General features: G+C 37.5%; 1 pseudogene; it reads left to right on the top strand.

The window, feature by feature from the left end:
* Positions 1 to 13256, top strand: part of LOC100347436 (translationally-controlled tumor protein pseudogene) — a 123367-nt pseudogene extending 110111 nt beyond the window's left edge.
* The last annotated feature ends 10695 nt before the right edge of the window (positions 13257 to 23951 follow it).

Below are 23951 nucleotides of genomic sequence, written 5' to 3' on the forward strand. Positions count from 1 at the left end.
AGATTCATTTTCAATTCTATTTATATACAGAAGATCAGTTTAGCATACATTAAGTAAAGATTTCAACAGTTTGCTCCCACACAGAAACACAAAGTGAAAAATACTGTTTGAGTACTAGTTATAGCATTAAATCTCAATGTACAGCACACTAAGGACAAAGATCCTACATGAGGAGTAAGTGCACAGTGACTCCTGTTGTTGACTTAACAAATTGACACTCTTGTTTATAGCATCAGTAATCACCCTAGGCTCTTGTCATGAGCTGCCAAGGCTATGGAAGCCCCCTGAGTTCACTGACTCTGATCATTTTTAGACAAGGCCATGGTCAAAGTGGAAGTTCTCTCCTCCCTTCAGAGAAAGGTACCTCCATCTTTGATAGATATATATTTTTTACAATGTATTTTATTTCATTTTACATATACAAATTTCATGCATTTTATATACACAGATTTAGGAATGTAGTGATACTTCCACCATACCTTCCCTCCTGCCCACACTCCCACCCTTCCTCCTCCTTCCTCTCTTATTCACTCTATTAATTATTACAATGATCTACTTTCAGTTTATATTATACTCATAAAATTAACCCTATGCTAAGTAAAGAGTTAAAAAAATAGTAAGAAGAAAAAAAAACACTATTCCTCAACAGTAAATTCTGGATATTATTACTTTATCAATTGTAGAGTTTGCAAATATTTTCTCCTATTCTGTCAGTTGCTTCTTCAATTTGCTGAATGTTTCATTTGCAGTGCAGAAGCTCCTCAGTTTATGTAATCCCATTTATCTTCTTTGGCTTTGATTGCTTGTGCTTCTAGGGTCTTTTCTTTTTTTTTAACTTTTATTTAATGAATATAAATTTCCAAAGTACGATTTATGGATTACAATGGCTTCCCCCACATACCGTCCCTCCCACCCACTACCCTCCCCTTTCCCACTCCCTCTCCCCTTCCATTCACATCAAGATTCATTTTCGATTATCTTAATATACAGAAGATCAGCTTAGTATACATTAAGTAAGGATTTCAACAGTTTGCTCTCACACAGAAACATAAAGTGAGAAATAATAGATGATTTTTTTTAAATGATGATGAAATCAGATCAGACCTATTGTCATGTTTAATCCCAGTGAGAGTCAAGTTGGGAGTTGATAATTTCTTTCTTTCTTTTTTTTTTTTTTTTTTACAGAGGACCAGTTTAGTATGCATTAAGTAAATATTTCAACAGTTTGCACCCCCATAGAAACACAAAGTGAAATATATTGTTTGAGTACTCGTTATAGCATTAAATCTCAATACACAGCACATCAAGGACAGAGATCCTACATGAGGAGTAGGTGCACAGTGACTCCTGTTGTTGACTTTACCAATTGACACTCCTGTCTATGGCATCAGTAGTCTCCCTATGCTCTGGTCATGAGTTTCCAAGGCTATGGAAGCCCTCTGAGTTCTCCGACTCTTATCTTGTTTAGACAAGGTCATAGTCAAAGTGGAGGTTCTCTCCTCCCTTCAGAGAAAGGTACCTCCTTCTTTGATGACCTGTTCTTTCCACTGGGATCTCACTCACAGAGATCTTTTGCCAGAGTGTCTTGGCTTTCCATGCCTGAAATACTCTCATGGGCTTTTCAGCCAGATCCGAATGCCTTTAGGGCTGATTCTGAGGCCAGAGTGCTATTTAGGACATCTGCCATTCTATGAGTCTGCTGAGTATCTCACTTCCCATGTTGGATCACTCTCCCCTTTCTTTATTCTATCGGTTAGTGTTAGCAGGTACTAGACTTGTTTATGTGCTCCCTTTGACTCTTAGTCCTTTCATTATGATCAATTGTGAACTGAAATTGATCACTTGGACTAGTGAGATGGCATTGGTACATGCCACCTTGATGGGATTGAATTAGAATCCCCTGGTATGTTTCTAACTCTACCATTTGGGGCAAGTCAGCTTGAGCATGTCCCAAATTATACATCTCTTCCCTCTCTTATTCCCACTCTTATGTTTAACAGGGATCACATTTCAGTTAATTTTCAAAACTTAAGAATAACTGTGTATTAATTACAGAATTAAACCAGTCATATTAAGTAGAACAGACAAAAAAACTACTAAGAGGGATAATGTATTAAGTTGTTCATTAACAGTCAGGGCTATGCTGATCAAGTCACCGTTTCCCATAGAGTCCGTTTCACTTCAGGAGGTTTCCTTTTTGGTGTTCAGTCAGTTGTCACCGATCAGGGAGAACATATGGTATTTGTCCCTTTGGAACTGGCTTATTTCACTCAGCATGATGTGATGTGTTCCAGATTCCTCCATTTTGTTGCAAATGACTGGATTTCGTTGTTTCTTACTGCGGTATAGTATTCTAAAGAGTACATATCCCATAATTTCTTTATCCAGTCTACCGTTGATGGGCATTTAGGTTGGTTCCAGGTCTTAGCTATTGTGAATTGAGCTGCAATAAACATTAGGGTGCAGACCGCTTTTTTGTTTGCCAATTTAAACTCCTTTGGGTAAATTCCAAGGAGTGGGATGGCTGGGTCGAACGGTAGGGTTATCTTCAGGTTTCTGAGGAATCTCCAGACTGACTTCCATAGTGGCTTGACCAGTTTGCATTCCCGCCAACAGTGGGTTAGTGTCCCTTTTTCCCCACATCCTCGCCAGCATCTGTTGTTGGTAGATTTCTGCATGTGAGCCATTCTAACCGGGGTGAGGTGAAACCTCATTGTGGTTTTGATTTGCATTTCTCTAGGGTCTTTTCTAATAAGTCTTTGCCTATGCCAATGTCTTGCTGTTTCCCTAGTGTTCTCCTCTAGTAACCGGATGGTATCAGGTTGTAGACGTAGATCCTTGATCCATTTTGAATTGATTTTTGCATAATGTGTCAGGTAGGAGTCTTGTTTCATGCTTTTGCACGCAGAGATCCAATTTTCCCAGTACCATTTGTTGAAGACATTACTCTTGTTCGAGGGAATTATTTTAGCTCCTTTGTCAAAGATTAGTTAGTTGCAGATGTGTGGATTTGTTTTTGGAGTTTCTATTCTGTTACATTGGTCTACATGTCTGTTTTGTGCCAGTACAAGGCTCTTTTGATCATAATTGCCCTGAAATATGTCTTGAAATCAGGTATTGCAATATCCTCGGCTTTGCTTTTGTTACATATGACTGCTTTAGCTTTTCAGGGTCTCTTGTGTTTCCATATGATTTTTAACAACATTTTCCCTAGATTTGAGAGGTATGTAGTTTGTATTTTGTTTGGAGTTGAATTAAATCTGTAAATTGCTTTGAGTAGTAAGAACATTCTGATGATATTAATTTTTCCAATACACGAGCATGGAAGATTCTTCCATGCTTTTCTGACTTGTTCTATTTTTTATTTGATGTTTTGTAATTTTATTATAGAAATCTTCACTACCTTGGTAAAATTTATTCCAAAGTATTTAATTTTTGTAGCTATTTTGAATGTGACTGATCTTACAAGTTCTATCTCACCATGCCATTATCTGTGTATACAGATGCTATTGATTTTTGTGTATTATTTTGTATCCTGCAAATGTACCAAACTCTCTTATGAGTTTCAATAGTCTCTTAGTGGAGTCCTTGGGTTCCCCTATTTACAGTATCATGTCAACTGCAAATAGGATTTATTTGACTTCCTCCTTTCCAATTTGTATCCCTTTGATTTCTTTTTCTTGCCTAATGACTCTAGCTAAATCTTCCAGGACCATAATGAATAACAATGGTGAAAGTGGGCATCCTTGTCTGATTCTGGATCTTAGTGGAACTGCTTCTAACTTTTCTCCATTCAGTAATATGCTGGCTGTGGGTTTGTCATAAATTGCCTTGATTGTGTTAAGGAATGATCATTCTATACTCAATTTGTTCAAGATTTTCATCATGAAAGGATATTGTATTTTATCAAATTCTTTCTCTGAATCTATTGAGATAATCATATGTTTTTTATTCTTCAGTTTGTTAATATGATGAACCATTTTTCTATTCAGTAATATTACATGTATTTTGATGCATAATGTTTACAATATGCTGTATAATTTTGTTTACAAGTGTTCTGTTGGGATTATTCTTACTAGTTAATAAAAGGATAATTCTTGTGCTTTTCTCTGACTTTAGTATCAGAATAATATTGATGTCATTAATTAAGTTGTTAAGTGTTCATTCTTCTGTTTTCTGGAAGAATTTTAAAAATATGATTATTAATTCTTAATTAAATGCTAGGTAGGATTTACCAGTTGAGTGATTTGCTTGAAGGCTTTTGTTTGTTGAGAAGTTTTGATTATTGATCTAATATCCTTACTAGTTTTAGATATTCATATTTTTATTAACAATGAATTTATATAGGTTCTATATTTCTACAAATTTTTCCATTAAATCCTTCAATCCAATTTGTTGGTAGGTGATCATTAATATATTGTTGCAATACTTTTTAATTTTTTAAAATTTTTAATTCTCCATATTAATTTCTGATTTTAGCTGCTTTAGTCTCCTCTTTTTTTTAGTTAGTCTAGGTAAAGATTTGTCAATTTTGTTGATCATTTGTATTTACATATTGGGTCAAGCAATTAGAGGACCTAGAGCAAAAATATAACAGGGCTTTGTTCCACAGTTTTGGGGTATCAGACACCTGAATAAAAAACAATAATCCAATACTCTCAGCCCTGTAGGCCTCCGTTGGATCCTGTTGCTGCTTTTCTGACCACTAGAATGTTTCTTAAGAGGTGGGGCTTAATAAAACTTATAAAAAGAAAAATGTCATATTTTACCATTTTACTGAGAATTAGAAGATATTTCCTTTATTAGTTGGGCTAGAATTAAAGTACTACTTTTGGATCTGTCTCTGTTGGGCCAAATATCATATCCAGATTTTAGCTGCTTTGGGCCTTGGCCAGGGGATACTAAACGAAAAAATGGCAAAATGTTCGTAAATTTGAACATGCTTCAAATCCTTATATTCTTGGTTGATTCAATTGCTTCTGTATGTCCTGAAATAGGAGTTTCAAAATTTTGCCTAGTTTTTAACATTTAATTTCCATAGGACAGATAGTAGCATGTATACTTGATGTTACATGTAACAGGTTCTTGTAGTTAGTACTGTAGACCATGTTTTAGAAATGAGAAAACAAAGACTAATATAAATAAGAAGACATCAAAGATCAAATACAAATAAGTGGCAAAGCCAGAATATACACTTCACTTTGTTTCTCTAAAGTCCTGATATGTAGCCATAAAGACATCCCACATACTACCATTAAGATACTTCAAAAAATTATTATCACTCTTGACAGCCCAACTGACCTTCTTTCTAATGTGTTTAAGAATTCTTGGTTAAAGTATATCTAGAAGCTCAGGCCACTTTCTAGAAAGCAGCGTATGGTGCAGCCGCATCCACAGTTTCTATCCTCTTACTCACAGAGTATTTATAAAGTCTCTACCTGCATGTGGAGTTTTTTCTCTGCTGCCATTTCTAACTATCCTCATCTATCCCTGCATAAAAACCAAATATCTGGCATTTCAGGCATGGAAAAATGAGACTCTGTGACAAAAACATATCCTATACGGAGGACCTCTGTGAGACCTCAGAGGAAAGAAAGGGTCATCAAAGAAGGAGACACTCTTCTCTGAAGGGAGGAGAGAACATCCACTTTGCTTATGGCTGTGTCCCAATACCGACAGAGTCCATGGTCACAAAAGGCTTCCATAGCCTTGGCAGCCCATGGCAAGGACCTCGGATGATCACTGACGTCATAAATAAGAGTGTTAATTGTTAAAGGAACAAGAGTAGTGACTGTGCACTTGCTCCCCATGTAGAACCCCTGTCCCTAATGAATTGTAAAATGAGAATTGATTGCAAATTCTCTCCCCAAACTGTACTCTATATGTTGTGTTTGGGCGTGGGTGAAAATTGTTGAAGTCTATGCTTAGCATGGAGTTGGTCCTCTGCATGTAAAGTCATACTAAAAATGAACCAAAATGAAGAAGGAGATGGGAGAAGGAATGGGAGGTGGGATGGGAGCTGGGATGGGGGAAAGAACCACTATATTCCTAAAGGTGTATCTATGTAAAATACATTCATTAAATAAAAATTTAAGAAAACAAATCTCTGAAACAGCATAATGGCTGAGATTTTTTATAATTCTTGCCATTCATTACATTGGTTTATTTTGATATGCATTCCCCATTTCACCTTCCATTATTTCAGATGATTCTGGAGCCTATTTGTATTATTTATATTGTAAAGTTGCATCCTGTGCCATTAGTACCAAGAACTAATTTTAAATAGTAAATTAATTAACTTAACAGAGAACAAGCATATTCCACTCTGTACTTATTTGTGAAGAGCTGGGGACTCAGAGATTAAAAAGAAGAAGAAAAACAAAAAACAAAACCAACAAGAAAATACTTCAAAAATACACAATTTCCTTCCTTTTAGAGATTCAAAGTCTTAGTCTCTCTCCCTCTCTCTCTCCTTCCCTTCCTCACTCCCTTCCTGCATCTCCCGTATTTCTTTGCCTTATTTTTCATTTTAAAGGGTAAGAAGTCTGTTCTGTAAATAAATATCAAAAATGATATGGTTATGGGATCATAGATGAAGATTCCAAGATACACATGTGGTGAAGAGTGGAACAGAAACATTCTATCTAGAAACTTAGTACATTCCTAGTCAACCTGCTTAGCACATACTGACATGTACATTTGGTTCTAGTATTTTCTCCTGTATTCAGACATTTCCTAGCTTTTCCACAATAATTTAGTGGCCAGTGGAAACAGCTGAATTGGTGTCACTGTGTCACTGTGACTGCTCATCATCGGGCCTCTAATTGTAGTTGCTTTCAATTGTTCTCTATTTTAAAGGATAATAATGTCTTTTGACCTCAGTTTCAAACCAGCAATTACTGGCTATGTTGGCAGTAACTTTTCTTATTTTTCTCTCCAAGTGTCTAAAAATAGAAATTCTGGAGAGAACATAAGGTAGCAAATTTAGTCTGTCAGGTTTATGCACAATTTTTGAAAATCAAAGCTCAAGGCCAAGACTGTCATATTTAATTCTTCAGTAAAACCCACGGGTTTTCAGAGGATTGGTGACCACATAATTTCAAATGATTTCCTTCTCTAGGGAAAGTTGACTGTTTCAATCCACCAATAATATCTATGTTATCCTACATAGGTAATTTAAGGTAGCTTGCTTTTGGCTAGACTTTTTGTAGATACATTGCATATGAAATCATGGCTTTATGTTCAAAATTAAATGTAAAAATGTCAAAAGTGAGTACATTATCTTCAAATTATATAAAGGATTTTGACCATTGATTGTTTAGAATACGCCCATGTAATTGGAAGAATTCATTCATTTTCTAGGAAATACCAAATTCTTTTGATTTTATTTTGCAGCCAAAACTTAATCCATTTTTCTACTCTTCTCCTCCACAATATCTTTCTACACAGCCTATCCCTTTAGTCATATATCTGAGCACAAGCATGACCTTTAATGCTTCAGGGCCTTTGTACATCCTATCTGTCCACATTTATTGTTCTATTCAATTTCTCCTTCTTGTAAAGTGATATTCATCATTTTTATTTTTAATTATGAATTACTCAAGGAATATAAAGATACATATAGAATAATATAATAGACAACTGACTATCAACTATAAATCCAGATGTTGAATCTTAATATTTTGCTACTTTGTTGAGAATTTCTTACTGAGAAATAAAGCATTACTATCTATTTGAACATAATGTGTACCCCTTTATTCATTGCATCTTTTGCCTTTCCTCTCCAAAAATAACCACTATCCTCAATTTGGTGATTGTAATCCCCAATTCTGCTTTGGCTTTGTATATATTCACAATAATATTCTTTTGTATGGTTTTAAACTTTATATTCGTTCTTTTGGATCTTGAAGGGATGATTATTCTTTAATATATGTATAACATCAAGAATTACCTCATTTTAAAAATTCAACACTAACTTGCTGTGATTTAATAAACAGGGGCCTGTATTATGGCCTTCATTTCTCTCTGCCTTGCATTGTGTTTAGCTGTTTATCGATGTATCACATAATAGGTTGCTAAGTCCTCGAGGGAAAAATATATGCTTTGATGTTTGTTTTTTGCTGGCATCTGCAACAATGCTTTGCATGAAGTTATTGTTTAGGAAATAGGTACTTAATACATATTCTTAATGTTGTAAGCAAATGTAATTTACTGCATATTAGAACAAAGTATTCTCGTAAAATATTACAGAAAATGAGGTAGGAATGGATTTGTTTCTATGAAGCTATGCTTTGCTTTCAAAATCCATATTTCTAAACCAATGTATAATATATATTTACCCACATAGGCTTGTAAACTTGAAAATATTTTAAATAGTAAACAATTAATTTTACTCTCTTATACAGCAAAGACTTTTTTAAAGATTTAGTTATTTATTTTAGAGGTAAAATTACAGACAGAGAGAGGGAGAGAGAGAGAAGTCTTCCATCTGCTGGTTCACTCCCCAGATGGCCTCAATGGCCGGAGCTGAACTGAGCTGAAGCCAGGATCCAGGACCTTTTTCCAGGTCTCCCACATGGGTGAAGGGGCCCAAGGACGTGGGCCATCTTCCACTGCTTTCCCATGTTTCTAATTCTCAGTACCTATATTTGATGTACCTTGCCTTGGAAAAATAAGAGATAAAATAATTGATTAAAGTATCCCTCTAGTAAGAATATATTCAGATAATCACAGCCTTAAAGACGACTTTGTACAATTTCTTAATTTTAAAGAGGAGCGATTTTTTTTTAAAAAATGATAATGGAAGTGACAAGCTTATACGCCAGTGACAAACTTACTAAAAGATAAATTAAGATAAAAGTTAAATCAAGAAAGAAATCCCGGGCCGGCGCCGTGGTTCAATTGGTCAATTCTCTGCCTGCAGGGCCGGCATCCCATATGGATGCCGGATCAAGTTCCGGTTGCTCCTCTTCCAGTCCAGCTCTCTGCTGTGGCTCAGGAGGGCAGCGGAGGATGGCCCAAGTGCTTGGGCCCCTGCACCCCATGGGAGACCAGGAGGAAGCACCTGGCTCCTGCCTTCGGATCGGCACAGTGCCAGCCATTGCTGCCATTTGGGGAGTGAACCAACAGAAGGAAGACCTTTCTCTCTGTCCCTCTCTCTCACTGTCTATAACTCTACCTGTCAAATAAATAAAATTAAAAAAAGAAAGAAATCCCATTCATAATAGTCATAAAAAATCAAATATTTCAAAATAAATTAAACCTAAGAAGTGAGAGTTGTACAATGAAATTGGCTGGTGCTGTGGCTCACTAAGCTAATCCTCCGCCTTGCAGCGCCGGCACACCGGGTTCTAGTCCCGGTCGGGGCGCCAGATTCTGTTCCGGTTGCCCCTCTTCCAGGCCAGCTCTCTGCTGTGGCCAGGGAGTGCAGTGGAGGATGCCCCAAGTCTTTGGGCCCTGCACCCCATGGGAGACCAGGATAAGTACCTGGCTCTTGCCTTCGGATCAGCGCGGTGCGCCGGCCGCAGCGCGCTGGCCGTGGCGGCCATTGGAGGGTGAACCAACAGCAAAGGAAGACCTTTCTCTCTGTCTCTCTCTCTCACTATCCACTCTGCCTGTCAAAAAAAAAAAAAAAGAATTGTACAATGAAAATGGAAATAATTAAACTTTTATGAATGAAATCACCAAGACAAAGAAAATCTGGAAAGATATTCCTTGCTCCAAAAATCGTTGGAACTAATAAATGAATTTAATAAAATCACACAATCCAAAATCAGCATGCTAAAATTATTTGAATATCTATACATTAACAACAAAGTACATGTGAAAGAAGTTAGAAAACCATTCCCATTTACAACAATAACAAAAATACTAAAATATCTAAATATAAACCTAAGGAGTTAAAAGACTCATATACCAAAAAAAAAAAAAATCGCTGAAGAAATTAAAGAAAAAACAAATACATGGAAAGATGATCCATGTTCACAGGTTGGAAAACACAACATTATTAAAATGTTCACACTTGCCAAAGCAATCTATAGATTTAATGCAGTATCTATCAAAATCCCAATTTTTATTAAATTTAAATAAAAATCTATCTAAAACTCATATGAAACAATAAAAGGTCATAAATAGCCAAAGCGATCCTTAGAAAGACATAGGCCTGGAGGACTCACATTTTTTATTTCAAAATATTTCATTAAGCTAAGTAATATAAACAATATGGTACTGGAATAATGACAGTCGTATAAAGGGACTGGCAATGTGGCACAGTGAGGTAAGCTGCTGCCAGTGACACTAATATCCTATATCAGAGTTGTGGTTTGAGTCCCCTTTGCTCCATTTCCAATCCAGTTCTCTGCTAATGCAGCTGGGAAAGCAGTAGACGATGGCCCAAATACTTGGACACTTGCCACCCACATAGGAGACCAAGGAGTTTGGATTTGGCCTGAGCAAGCCCTGGCTGCTGCTGCCAACTGGAAAGTGAACCAGCAGGTTGAAGATATCTCTGTCTCTCTGTCTCTGTCTCTCTCTCTGCTTTTCAAATAAATAAACAAATCTTATTTATAAAATAGAGGCATATTTAACAGTGGAACAGAATGGAAGGGCTCAGAAATAAACCCATGCACATATAGTTAATCTTCAATAAATGTGGCAAAGTTACACAAAGGAGAAAGGATAGTACGTTCAAAAGTGATGTTGAAATAATGGCATGTATACGCATAAAATAAATTTGAGCCTTGGTACCACAAACAAAAAATTCAAAATAGACTAAAGACTTCAACTTAAAATACGAAACTTTAAAACTGCATGGAGCCAGTGTTGTGTAGCAAGTAAAGCCACTGCCTGCAACACCAGCACACCATATGGGTGCCGGTTTAATTCCTAACTGCTCCACTTCTGATCCAGCTCTCTGCTATGGCCTCGGAAAGCAGTGGTGGATGGCCCAACTCCTTGGGCCCCTGCACCTGCCTGGGAGACTCAGAAGAAGCTCCTGGCTCCTGGCTTCAAACTGGCTCAGCCTTGGCAATTGTGGTCAGGCCATCTGGGAAGAGAACCAGCAGATGGGAGACCTTTCTCTCTCTATCTGACTGTAACTTTCAAATAAATAAATAAATTTTAAAAACTTCTTATAGGACAGCATATGGGAAAGACTCATGATGTCAGTCTTGGCAGTGATTTCATGGATATTACACTAAAATCATAAAAATAAAACCCAAGTGTGACAACATTAAACTAAAAGTCTTCTGCACAGTAAAGCAAACAATCTATAGAATGAAAAGACAACCCACAAGAAGGGATTAAATGTTTTCCAACCACACATCTGCTAAAAGGATAATATCTAAAATTTATAGCAGTCCTAAAACTGAATTTAAAAAAAAAACCAGGGGATTCCAATTCAATCCCATCGAGGTGGCATGTACCAATGCCATCTCACTGTTCCAGGTGATCAATTTCAGTTCACAGTTGGTCATGGTGGAGGTACTGGGAGTCAAAGGGAGCACATAGACAAGTCTAGTACCTGCTAACGCTAACCGATGGAGTAAATAAAGGGGAGAGTGATCCAACATGGGAAGTGAGATACTCAGCAGACTCATAGAATGGCAGATGTCCTAAATAGCACTCTGGCCTCAGAATCAGCCCTAAAGGCATTCGGATCTGGCTGAAAAGCCCATGAGAGTATTTCAGGCATGGAAAGCCAAGACACTCTGACAAAAGATCTCTGTGAGTGAGATCCCAGTGGAAAGAACAGGTCATCAAAGAAGGAGGTACCTTTCTCTGAAGGGAGGAGAGAACCTCCACTTTGACTATGACCTTGTCTAAATAAGATAAGAGTCGGAGAACTCAGAGGGCTTCCATAGCCTTGGAAACTCATGACTGGAGCATAGGGAGATTACTGATGCCATAAACAGGAGTGTCAATTGGTAAAGTCAACAACAGGAGTCACTGTGCACTTACTCCTCATGTAGGATCTCTGTCCTTAATGTGCTGTGCATTGAGATTCAATGCTATAACGAGTACTCAAACAATATATTTCACTTTGTGTTTCTATGGGGGTGCAAACTGTTGAAATCCTTACTTAATGCATACTAAACTGATCCTCTGTAAAAAAAAAAAAAAAAAGAAATTATCAATTCCCAACTTGACTCTCACTGGGATTAAACATGACAATAGGTCTGCTCTGATTTCATCATCATTTAAAAAAAATCATCTATTATTTTTCACTTTATGTTTCTGTGTGGGAGCAAACTGTTGAAATCCATACTTAATGTATACTAAGCTGATCTTCTGTATATTAAGATAATCGAAAATGAATCTTGATGTGAATGGAAGGGGAGAGGGAGTGGGAAAGGGGAGGGTTGTGGGTGGGAGGGACGGTATGGGGGGGAAGCCATTGTAATCCATAAGTCATACTTTGGAAATTTATATTCATTAAATAAAAGTTAAAAAAAAACCTAATTTTAAAAAATTTTAAAGACTTGAATAGACATAGTGGCTAAGAATGTACTCAAATGACCCACAAGTATAGGAAAAAAAAATGGTTGCCTTTCCCTGGTTTCTCCCTGAACCAACCCACCAGGGCCTCTCCAGCTGCAGGCTGCTCCAGGCTCCTTCTAAGCTAGCGCCAATGTCGTCTCCTTCCAGCCACCATCGTGGTTACCTACTGGGACCTCGTCAGCTAGGATGACATGTTCTCAGACTTCACAAATCTGGGAGTTCACGGGCGGGCTGTGCCTGGAGGTGCAGGGAAGGATGGTCAGTAAGGCAGAGTGTAACTTTGAAGATTCTCTCAGTGGTGGAAAGGCCTCCTCTGAAGGACCAGAGGGCAAAGGTACCAAAAGCACAGTAATCGCTGGTGTTGATATTATTATGAACCATCCCCTGCAGGAAACCAGATTCACAAACGAAGCCTACAAGTATATCAAAGTTTACAGGCAATCAATCAGAGGCAAACTTGAAGAACAGACACCAGAAAGAATAACTCCTTTTATGACAGGGGCTGCAGAAAAAAATCATGCACATCCTTACTAATTTCAAAAACTACAACCTCTATATTGCTGACAACGTGAGTCCAAATATTATGGCTGTTTTTTGGAATACTGTAAGGATGGTGTGACCCCATATACGTTTTCTTTAGGGATAGTTTACAAATGGAAAAAATGTTAACAAAGTTGGCAATTGCTTTGGATCTCACTGCTCATCATAAACTGGCTGCTGCTTCTCATCCACACAACAGAGACAAGAAATGGGAATGATTTTCTCTGGAGCTCTTCATTTATTTTGACTGTGATTTACTTGGAGTGGAGGCAATTTTTTAAGGAAGAAACACTGTCATTTAGGTTGTCTAAATACAAACTGCATTTAAATTCAAAAAAGGGAAAAAAGAAAAATTCTCAATTTCACTATTCATCAAACAAATGCCAATTAATAGCATGAGATACCACCCCACATTTGTCAGAATGGCTACTATGAAAAGGAAAAGAAATACATGTAGGAAAGGCTGTGGAGGAAAAGGAACTCATATACATTGTTGGTGGGAAAGTATGGGTGTTATGGATAATGATATGGAGCGCCCTTAAAAATTAAATAAAGATCTATTGTATTATCCAGAAACCCTGAGTCTTGCAACTTATCAAAAAGAACTGGCATCACGATTGAAATTTTATTATTATTCTTACATGCATTGTAGCATCATTCAAAGTAGCTATGATTGGAAATAATCTAACTGCTCTTCGACAGAAGAATGGTATGTACACATAATAGAATGTTATTCTAATTTAAAAAGAAGGAATTCTGTACCATATGGCAAGATGAATACTTCAGGACATAATGCTAAACAAAATAAGCCATCCACAGAAAAACAAACACTGAATCGTTGTACTTCTGTGAGCTATATATATATATATATATACACACACACACACACACATACATATGCCAAAATCATAACATCAAATAGTAAAATTGTGGTTTCCAAAAGTTGGAGAGAAGAAGAAATAAGGAGTCTCTAATCAATAGGCACGAAGGTCAAGTAAGCAAGGTAAATAAGTTCTAGACAACTGCTATATACCATTATTCCTATAGTCAACAATAATGTATACTGTATTATAAATTTGTTAAATAGTTCCCATGTCAAGTCTTTTTACAACTTTGAAAATAAAACAAGTTTGAATTCTCCAGTGAAAACACTAGATATTGGGGCCAGTGTTATGGTGTAGCAAGTTAAGCCGGTACTTTGCAGCAAGGAAATCCCACAGGAGTGCTGCTTCCTGTCCCACCTGCTCCACTTCTGATCCAGCTCCCTGCTAATGTGCCTGGGAAAGTGGCTGAAGATATCTCACATTCTTGGATCCTTGCTACCCACATGGGAGACCCAGACAATGCTCCTGGCTCTTGGCCATTGTAGCCATCATTATGGCCATTTGTGGAGTGAGCCAATGGATGGAAAATTTCTCTCTCTCTCTCTCTCCCTCTTTTTCTGTAACTCTGCCTTTCAAATAAATAAATCTTAAAAAAAAAAAGAAAAAGAAAAGGCGAAATGGATGAAAATTTTTAAGTCTATGTACTTTCTACAAGACACATGTTTTATTTATTTATTTATTGAAAACTTATTTATTTATTTGAACCACAAAGTTATGCATAGGGGAGACAGAGAGAGAGAGAGAGAGAGAGAGAGAGAGAGATCTCCCAAACGCTGGTTCCCTCCCCCAATGTCCGCAATGGTAGGGGCTGGGCCAGGTCAAAGCCAGGAGCCAGAGGCGTCAAACATCTCCCACATGGATGGCAGGGGTCCAAGAACTTGTGACATCTTCTGCTGCTTTCCCAGGAGCATTAGCAAGGAACTGGATCAGAAGTGGAACACCCGGGACTTGAAATGTGCTTCTACGGGATGTTGGCAGTATAGGCAGCCACTTAATACTCTGTGTCACAATGCCAACCCCAAAAAACACATTTTAGATTTAAATACACAAAATGTTGAAAGTAAACAGATGAAAAAACATTTTCCATTCAAACTGCAATCAAAAAAAAAAAGACAAACTTTTTGAAATAAAAGTGTATCAATTGATGCAGGCATCTGGTATAGTTCTAAAGACAACATTGACTTGAGATGTTCACATTCTACATCAGAGTGACTAATTCTAGTTCCAATTCCTCCCCTTTTAATCAAAGATTTTACTAAAATGCACCAGGGAAGGCAGTGGTGATAGTTAAAGTACTTTGTTTCCTGCCACTTATGTGGGAGACATGGATTGAATTATAGACTCCTGGCTTCAACCTGGGCCAGCCCCAGCTCTCTTTCTCTGTTTCTGTCTCTTTCTAGCACTCTGCCTTACAAATAAATAAATCTGAATATATAAATACATATATATCTTTAACATTAAAATTACATCTACCAAGAAGATATAGCAATTATAAACATATATACATTAAACAACAAAACCCCACAATATATAACACACAAACTGACAAAAAGGAAGAATGGATATAAAATTCAATAATAGTAATAGGAGAATGCGATACTGTAGTTCCCAGAATGGGTGGAACAAGACAAAAATTTACATGGAAATATAAATCTTGAACCATATAAATTATCTCAACCAAACTGTAGATGACTATACTCAATAAAAGAATATATTATTTTCACAAGTGCACCTGGAACATTCTGAAGACAACTATAGCTTTGTGGCATAAAACAAATTCGACTACATTTAAAAGTACTCAATTTATATAATGAACATTTTTTATTTATCATGAATTGAAATAAGAAATCAAGGATTAATATCCAGAACATATAATGGACTCAAATATTTTTATTTTTTTATATTTTTATATTTTTTTATTTTTTTTTATTTTTTGACAGGCAGAGTGGACAGTGAGAGCGAGAGACAGAGAGAGAAAGGTCTTCCTTTGCCGTTGGTTCACCATCCAATGGCCGCGGCGGCCAGCACGCTGCAGCCGGCGCACCGCGTTGATCCGATGGCTCCTGCCATAGGGAGCCAGGTACTTACCCTGGTCTCCCATGGGGTGCAGGGCCCAAGCACTTGGGCCATCCTCCACTGCACTCCCTGGCCACAGCAGAGAGCTGGCCTGGAAGAGGGGCAACCAGGACAGAATCTGGTGCCCCGACTGGGACTAGAACCCAGTATGCCAGGGCTGCAAGGCGGAGGATTAGCCTAGTGAGCCGCGGCGCTGGCCAGGACTCAAATATTTAACAACAAAACAAATGATCCAACTAGGAAATGGGCAAAGGATGTGAATAGACAACTTTTAAAATAAGAAATACAAATAACCAGAAACACGAAAAATTTATCAGTATCACTAGCCTTCAGGGAAATTTAAATCAAAGCCACAATGAGGTATCTTCTCATTCTAGGTGGGAAAACAAATTAATATAGCCACTATGGAAAACATTATGAAGATTCCTCAAAAAACTAAAAATAAATCTACCACATGTCCCAGCTACCTCACTTGTTGGAACATACTCTAAATAAATGAAGTCAGCATCTGAAAAAAAAAAATTGTACTTCCATGTCTACTCTGGTACTATTCACAATAGCAAAGATGGAATCAACTTAGATGTCCATCAGTGAATGAATGAATAAAGAAAATGTAGAAAAAAATAAAAAAGAAAATGTAGCACATGTACAATGAAATTATCACTCAGACATAATAAAGAATAAAATGTGCACATTTGCAACGGAATAGAATTGAAGATTATTATACAAAGTTAAATAAGCCAAGACACAGAAGACAAGTACCATGTTTTATTTTATATGTGGAATTTTATAAATATGTAATGCATTATAATTATAATTATGTATTTACATATAATATATATTATATAATATGTAAGTATTATATAATACATAATGTACATAATATATTTTCTTATATTATATACACAAACTACCAAAACAATTTCAAGAAGAAATAGAGGGGTGGGTGTTTTGTGCAGCAGTTAAGTCCCCTGTTGGGACAATAGCATACCGTACTGGAGTGTATGGTGAGTCCCCAAATCTCTGTTTCCAATCCAGCTTTCTGCTCATGCACACCTAGGAGGCAGCAGATGAACTTGAGCCACTGTCACCCATGTGAGAAAGAGTTCCACCTTCAGCCTGGCCAAGCCCTGTCATTTGGAGGGTGAACTAACAAATGGAAGATTTCTCTCTGTCTTTCTATTTTTATCTCCCTGTATCTCTCTGCTTTTAAAAAATGAAAATTAATAAACTTTACAAAAGAAGTAGAAAAGGGATATGCATACATAACAAATATAGTGGATTAGTAATAAAAATTGCTATAAATAAAAACACAGGAACAAATAGCTTCCTTTTTTTTTATTTTTTGACAGGCAGAGTGGACAGTGAGAGAGAGACAGAGAGAAAGGTCTTCCTTTGCCATTGGTTCACCCTCCAATGGCCGCCGCGGCCAGCGCGCTGCGGCTGGCGCACCGCGCTGATCCGATGGCAGGAGCCAGGTGCTGGCCTGGAAGAGGGGCAACCGGGACAGAATCCGGCTCCCCAAACGGGACTAGAACCTGGAATGTCGGTGCCACAGGCGGAGGATTAGCCTAGTGAGCCACAGCACCGGCCATAGCACATCATTTTCAAAGGACTGGAGGTCCTGTTTTTCTTATTCAAAAGGGGAAACTCATTTACTTGGGTCAATACCACTACTTCCCAAGGACTCCATTGGCAAAAAACTGATGTCAGGAGCAAGAGCTGGGAGTTGAACCCAGGCACTCTGATGTGGAATGCTGGTGTCTTAATGGTAGTCTAAATGTCTACAACTGACTTCAGTTTTGAAAAACAGGCCTACTGTGGGTAAAATGTTATCAAATAGTATTGTATACTGCATAAAAATATTTTGTGAAAGGAAGAGTTAATCAATTTGGCAATTTCATTGTTGTGTTATTTTCGAAATTGCCACAGGTCACCCCAGTCTTTGGCAATAACTGCCCTTGATTGGTTAGCAACCGTAAACCTCAAGGCAAGACTCAGTAATAGAAAAAATATGACTTGCTAAAGGCTCAGATGATCATTCACATTTTAGTAATAAATTATTTTAAAATTAATGTCTGTACATTGTTTTCTTACACATAATGCTATCGCACACTTAATAGCTTACAGCACAGTGTAAACACAACTTTAATATGAATGGAAAAATCAAATAATTCATGGGATTCACTTAACTATGACATTCACTTTATTGTAGTGGTCTGAAACCAGACCTGCAATATCTCCAAGGTATCTTGTATATAAATTCTTTTTTCAAATTCAACATTAAAAGTACAAGCAACCAATTAAAATATGTACAGAGGATATGAATAGATATTTCTCTAGAGAAGTTATACAAAGTCCAAAAAGCATTTGTAAAGCCATTCAGCATTGTTAGTCTTCAGGAAAATGCAAATCAAATCACATTAATTACACCACTTCATACCCACTACCACGGTTATAAAAATAAAATATAGGAAGCAATAAATGTTGGTTAGAGATATAGAGAAACTGTAAAAGGGTGCAGCTACTGTGAAAGTTCGGTTATTCCTGTTTAACATATTAAAATAAAGTTAAAATATTAACTCTACCTTGAATGATTAACATATTAACATAGAGTTTAACATATTAAGCAATTCCAACCCTGTACTTCTAGTTACATTTCCAAAACAACTGAAAACATATGACCACACAAAATTTGTATGCAATATCCATGGCAGTATTAGTCACGTAGCTAAAAAGTAGAAACAAAGAAAATATCTGTCACATGATGAACAAATGAAATATCAATCCATTCATGTAATATTATTCAGAAATAAAAATGAATGAAGTACAATTAAGTACAATGAATGAATTAAGATTAAATTGTTTGATCCCAAGCAGGACACAAAAGCCTTACCACAAATTATGTCTTCCATTGACATATTCTGGAGTTCATGGAAAATAGTGGAAAAACTATATAGTCTTATCAACCTTTAATTGAGCTCATGCTATGTACTAAGTGGTCTTATAAATTTTTACATACATTAACTAATTTTTAAGATTTATTCATTTGTTTGAAAGGCAGAGTTACAGAGAGGCAGAGACAGAGGCAGAGAGAGAGAGAGAGGTCTTCCACTGCTGGTTCACTTCCCAAATGGCCAGAATGGTCAGAGCTTAGCCAATCCAAAGCCAGGAGCCAGGAGCTTCTTCCAGGCTTCCCACATGGGTGCAGGGCCCCAGGATTTGGGCCATCTTCTACTGCTTTCCCAGGCCATAGCTTAAAGTGGGATCAGAAGTGGAGCAGCTGGGACTCGAACCGGCACTGGGATGCCAGCACTGCAGGCAGCAGTTTTATCCACTATGCCATAGTACCGGCTCCTATATTAACCATTTTTAATATAAAATTATGATGCAGTAATTTTTATTTCTTTCCCTTTTTAAAGATTTATATATTTTGAAAATCAGATTCAGAGAGAGAGAGAGATCTTCCATCCACTGCTTCACTCCCCAGATAGCCACAACAGCCAGCATTAGGCCAGGCAGAATCTAGGAGCCAGGATCTTCATCTGTGTCTCCAGCATGGGAGGCAGGTATCCAAGCACTTGGGCTATCTTCTGCTGCTTTTCACAGTCCATTAGCAGAGAGCTGGATAGGAAGTGGAGCAGCCAGGATACAAACCAATACCCATTTGGGATGCTGGTATTGTAGCTCGTGGCTTTACCCATTATGCCACAATGGCATTCTTATTTTTATTTCTGCACAAGAGGAAACAGGCTCAGGGTATTAGGTTCTCATGTATCAGTGTCAAAAGTTGAGCTTGAACACCTATTGGTTATGATACAACACAAAGATGAAGAGATCAATTATACAACACTCTAAGTTGAGAAATGAAGAAGGAGGTATCTTGAAGTGCTGCGTTTTATTTTTCTTTTCATGTTTTATGAGCTCTAAGTTATATGTGCTGATTCGACTAAGGGCCATGTTGAGCAGTTAGGAGGTGCATAGGTTGTATTGAGCTGAGTGAGAATCACCGGTGATTTTTTTTTTTTCTGACATATGTGGATTAGTGGTGTTATATCACCATTGGTCTACCTCCATCAGGATGTGAGAAGACAGGTATTTTTCTAGTATTAAAGATGATTTTAAGAAAAGTCTATCATTGGACTGGGGTTGTGGCATAACAGTTTTTCTTTTTCTTTTTTTTTTTTTTTTTGACAGGCAGAGTGGACAGTGAGAGAGAGAGACAGAGAGAAAGGTCTTCCTTTTTGCCATTGGTTCATCCTCCAATGGCTGCCGCAGCCAGTGCACTGCGGCCAGCGCATCATGCTGATCTGAAGCCAGGAGCCAGGTACTTATCCTGGTCTCCCATGGGGTGCAGGGCCCAAGGACTCGGGCCATCCTCCACTGCACTCCCTGGCCACAGCAGAGAGCTGGCCTGGAAGAGGGGCAACCGGAACAGAATCTGGCGCCCCGACCGGGACTAGAACCCGGTGTGCCGGCGCCGCAAGGCGGAGGATTAGCTTAGTGAGCTGTGGTGCTGGCCTCTCCCTTTTTTATTGTATCAGTTAGTATTAGCAGACACTAGGCTTGTTTATGTGATCCCTTTGACTCTTACTCCTATCATTATGATCAATTGTGACCTGAAATTGATCACTTAGACTAGTGAGATGGCATTGGTACATGTCACCTTGATGGGATTGAATTGGAATCCCCTGGTATGTTTCTAACTCCACCATTTGGGGCAAGTCCGATTGAGCATGTGCCAAATAGTACATCTCCTCCCTCTCTTATTCCCACTCTTATATTTAACAGGGATCACTTTTCAGTTAAATTTAAACACCTAAGAATAATTGTGTGTTAATTACAGAGTTCAGCCAATAGTATTAAGTAGAACAAAAAAAAAATACTAGGAGGGATAAAGTATTAAGTTGTTCATCAACAGTCAGGACAAGGGATTATAACACATTTTAAAAAATTTTTAAAAGTCTGTCATCAAGGCCAGTGCTGTGGTGTGCAAGGTAAAGCCTCCACCTGTGGTGCCAGCATCCAATATGGGCGCCGATTCGAGTCCCAGCTGCTCCACTGCTGATGTAGCTCCCTGCTACTGTGCCTGGGAAAGCAGCAGCAGATGGCCCAAGTTTCAGCCCCTGCACCCAAATGCAGAACGAAGCTCCAGGCTCCAGGCTTCGGATAGGCCCCAGCTCTGGCTGTTGCAGTCGTTTGTGGAATGAACCAGCATATGGAATATCTCTCTATGTCTCTGCCTCTCTGTAACTCTGCCTTTCAAATAAATAAGTAAATATTTTTAAAAAGTGTATCATTACAGAAAAACTACATGTTAAGAGTACAAATATTGGGGCATTTTATAATAGTCATTTTCTTGAAGCTGTTACCTTGAATAATTATTTTATTTTATTTGTGTTTAAATAGTAATTCAGGAATAGCAAATAAAATTGGAAAGGAAATTATTTTCAAAGATTAAAATAAAACACTCCTTGAGAAACAATTAATGAGTCTATGAATGAATAGAGATCTACCATAAAATAATTGCAGCTGTATATCTATGAAAGTTTGAGTGAGAAAGGTCTGATTTGTGATTATAAGTGTACAAAGATGAAGAGATCAATTATACATGCAGTTTCATGCATGGGTCTTATTTCTAGTATTTTTTGAGAAAAATCTCAAATCCTTAGAATTTGAATCCAGAATGTGTTACTTAGAAAACTTTTAAGTCATGTGTCTATTTGGAAATCTCTTGCATTATTCTTAGACATCTGAAACACGTCAAATATTGAGTAAATTAATTTAATCTGGGAGTATTTTGGTCCTCAGGTTTGGTTGTAGTTCCGTAAGGTAAGGTAGTAGACATATAGGATTTATCTAAGCCCGTAAATATCCATTAAGATATTTGGAGGTGGGCATTGTCACAGCTGTTAAGACACAACTTAGGATGCTTATTCCCTTATTGGAGTGTTTGGGTTTGAAGGTTTGAATTCTGGCTCTGTTCCTAATTCCAGCTTTCTGATAATGCACACCTTCATAAGCATCCGGTGATGACTCAAGAACTTGGGTCCTTGTCACACACGTGGGAGACCCAGATTGACTTCTGGGTTCCTAGCTTCAATCTGGCCCAGTCCCCACTGTATTGGGCATTTGGTAAGTGAACCAGTAGGTGAAAGAACCCTCTGTCTGTGTCTGTCTCCATCTCTCTCTGCCTTTCAAATAAAATGAAAATAAATAAATACCACAGTAAAAAAAGAAGGATAACAAAACAGAATAGATAACAAAAAATTTGAATCATTACATGGTTTAGTAGGGAACAAATCAATATATTTAAACATTTAGACATGAAAAAGGATAAAATTGGAGTGATGTTTATATAAATAGTACAAATTTTGAGAAATTTTTGTTCTTTAAATTGTGTTTTGTCTAGTTAAACTCTATTTCTAAAACCAAATGCATTATTTGTGAATAAATCTTTGAAGTTAAATAAATGATTAACTTTCTTACTATGTTCATAAAACCCTACTGGCATATATACTGAAAGTCCTAGTTTTCTAAGAAAAAAGAGTTCTGTGGAAAAGTTCCTGAGCTAGAAATGAGAAGTAAACATTTGATTTTCAAAGTAAGATGTTTAGCTGTGAGCTGACAACTAGCTAGCATAACAGCTTGCAGAAAAGTACCTAGCTAGCCTAAGGGCTAAGTGACATGCACCTGAAAGTTCTTAGGCAAACAGGATGCTAGGAGTGGCCAAAAGAGCTGAAGAAAATGCTAGGAAGATTGCAACTCTTTAGTACTCAGCCAATATGGAAATAGGGGAAGGACCTGTGTGCTAGGAAGTAAACAGCTTTCTTTAAACCACCCCAGGTGTGCTAGCTCACCAGGCACCCAATCTTGCAAGACTGTTATTAAAGTCTTACTTTTGCTACACTTTCTGAGTCTGAGTCCATTGTTTATGTGTACATGTGAGGTTGCTTCTCACATAAGTAAGAGCTCCAAAAGTGCCTCTTATACTGCGATAAGGTTACTTGCTTGGAGCAAACACTAGTAAAACATTCAATGAATGAGATTAGCCATATTCAGAAGTCGTTCACTTTAGGGAATAGTATATCAACTGTGGTTATTACCAATAGAATATCTACTATTATCTAGGTGACTAGCCTGTTTCCTCAGGAATCAAGATGTAACTAAAGGTATAATTTGATCAATGTTATTGGACTCTTAAGTAAGAATTTATTATCATAGTTGGGGATGGCTTATCAAAAGTCTACACCAAAGAAGATAAAATGGTCTTACTTGAACTGGCTTTGTGGCACAGTGTTCTAAGCTGCAACCTGTGATGCTGGCTCAAGTCTCTGCTGCTCTGCTTCAATCCAGTTCCCTGCTATTGGACCTGGGAAGGCAGCAGGAAACAGCTCAAATTCTTGGGCAACTGTTCCCATTGCAGGACACCAATATTGATCTCCAGGCTCCTGGCTTCAGCCTGGCCCAGCCCTGGCCTTTGCACTTTGCAACCATTCAGCAAGTGAATCAATAGATGGAAAATCTATTTCTGTCTCTCTCTTTCTGTCTCTCCCCATGTCTCTGTCATTTTGCCATTCAAATGAATAAATAAGTTTTTGAAAAAAAAAAAAAGGCTTGCTATCCAGCACAGTACAATGAAGAGAGATACTGTATTTGGTTGACATGTTTATTCTGACCAATAGACCTTTCTCCACAATTATTGGCTAATAATAAGTAATCAGCTTCTTTTTGTGATCTAGATTTAATTCCTCTCAAGGTTTGCTATATTTGGGTTGATGGTTAACCAGTCCCTGAAAACATACTTCAGCTTACCAAGTGCTTGAATACAAGTTGCCTTTCATTTCATCCACTATAACAAGATACTCCAAGTGTAAATTTAGAAGTAGCACACATACATACATATATAAATGCTATAAATATATATATGCTATATATATTATACTAATATAT

The sequence above is a fragment of the Oryctolagus cuniculus genome, chromosome X, assembly GCF_964237555.1.
Source record: "Oryctolagus cuniculus chromosome X, mOryCun1.1, whole genome shotgun sequence".
NCBI classification, from domain to species: domain Eukaryota; kingdom Metazoa; phylum Chordata; class Mammalia; order Lagomorpha; family Leporidae; genus Oryctolagus; species Oryctolagus cuniculus.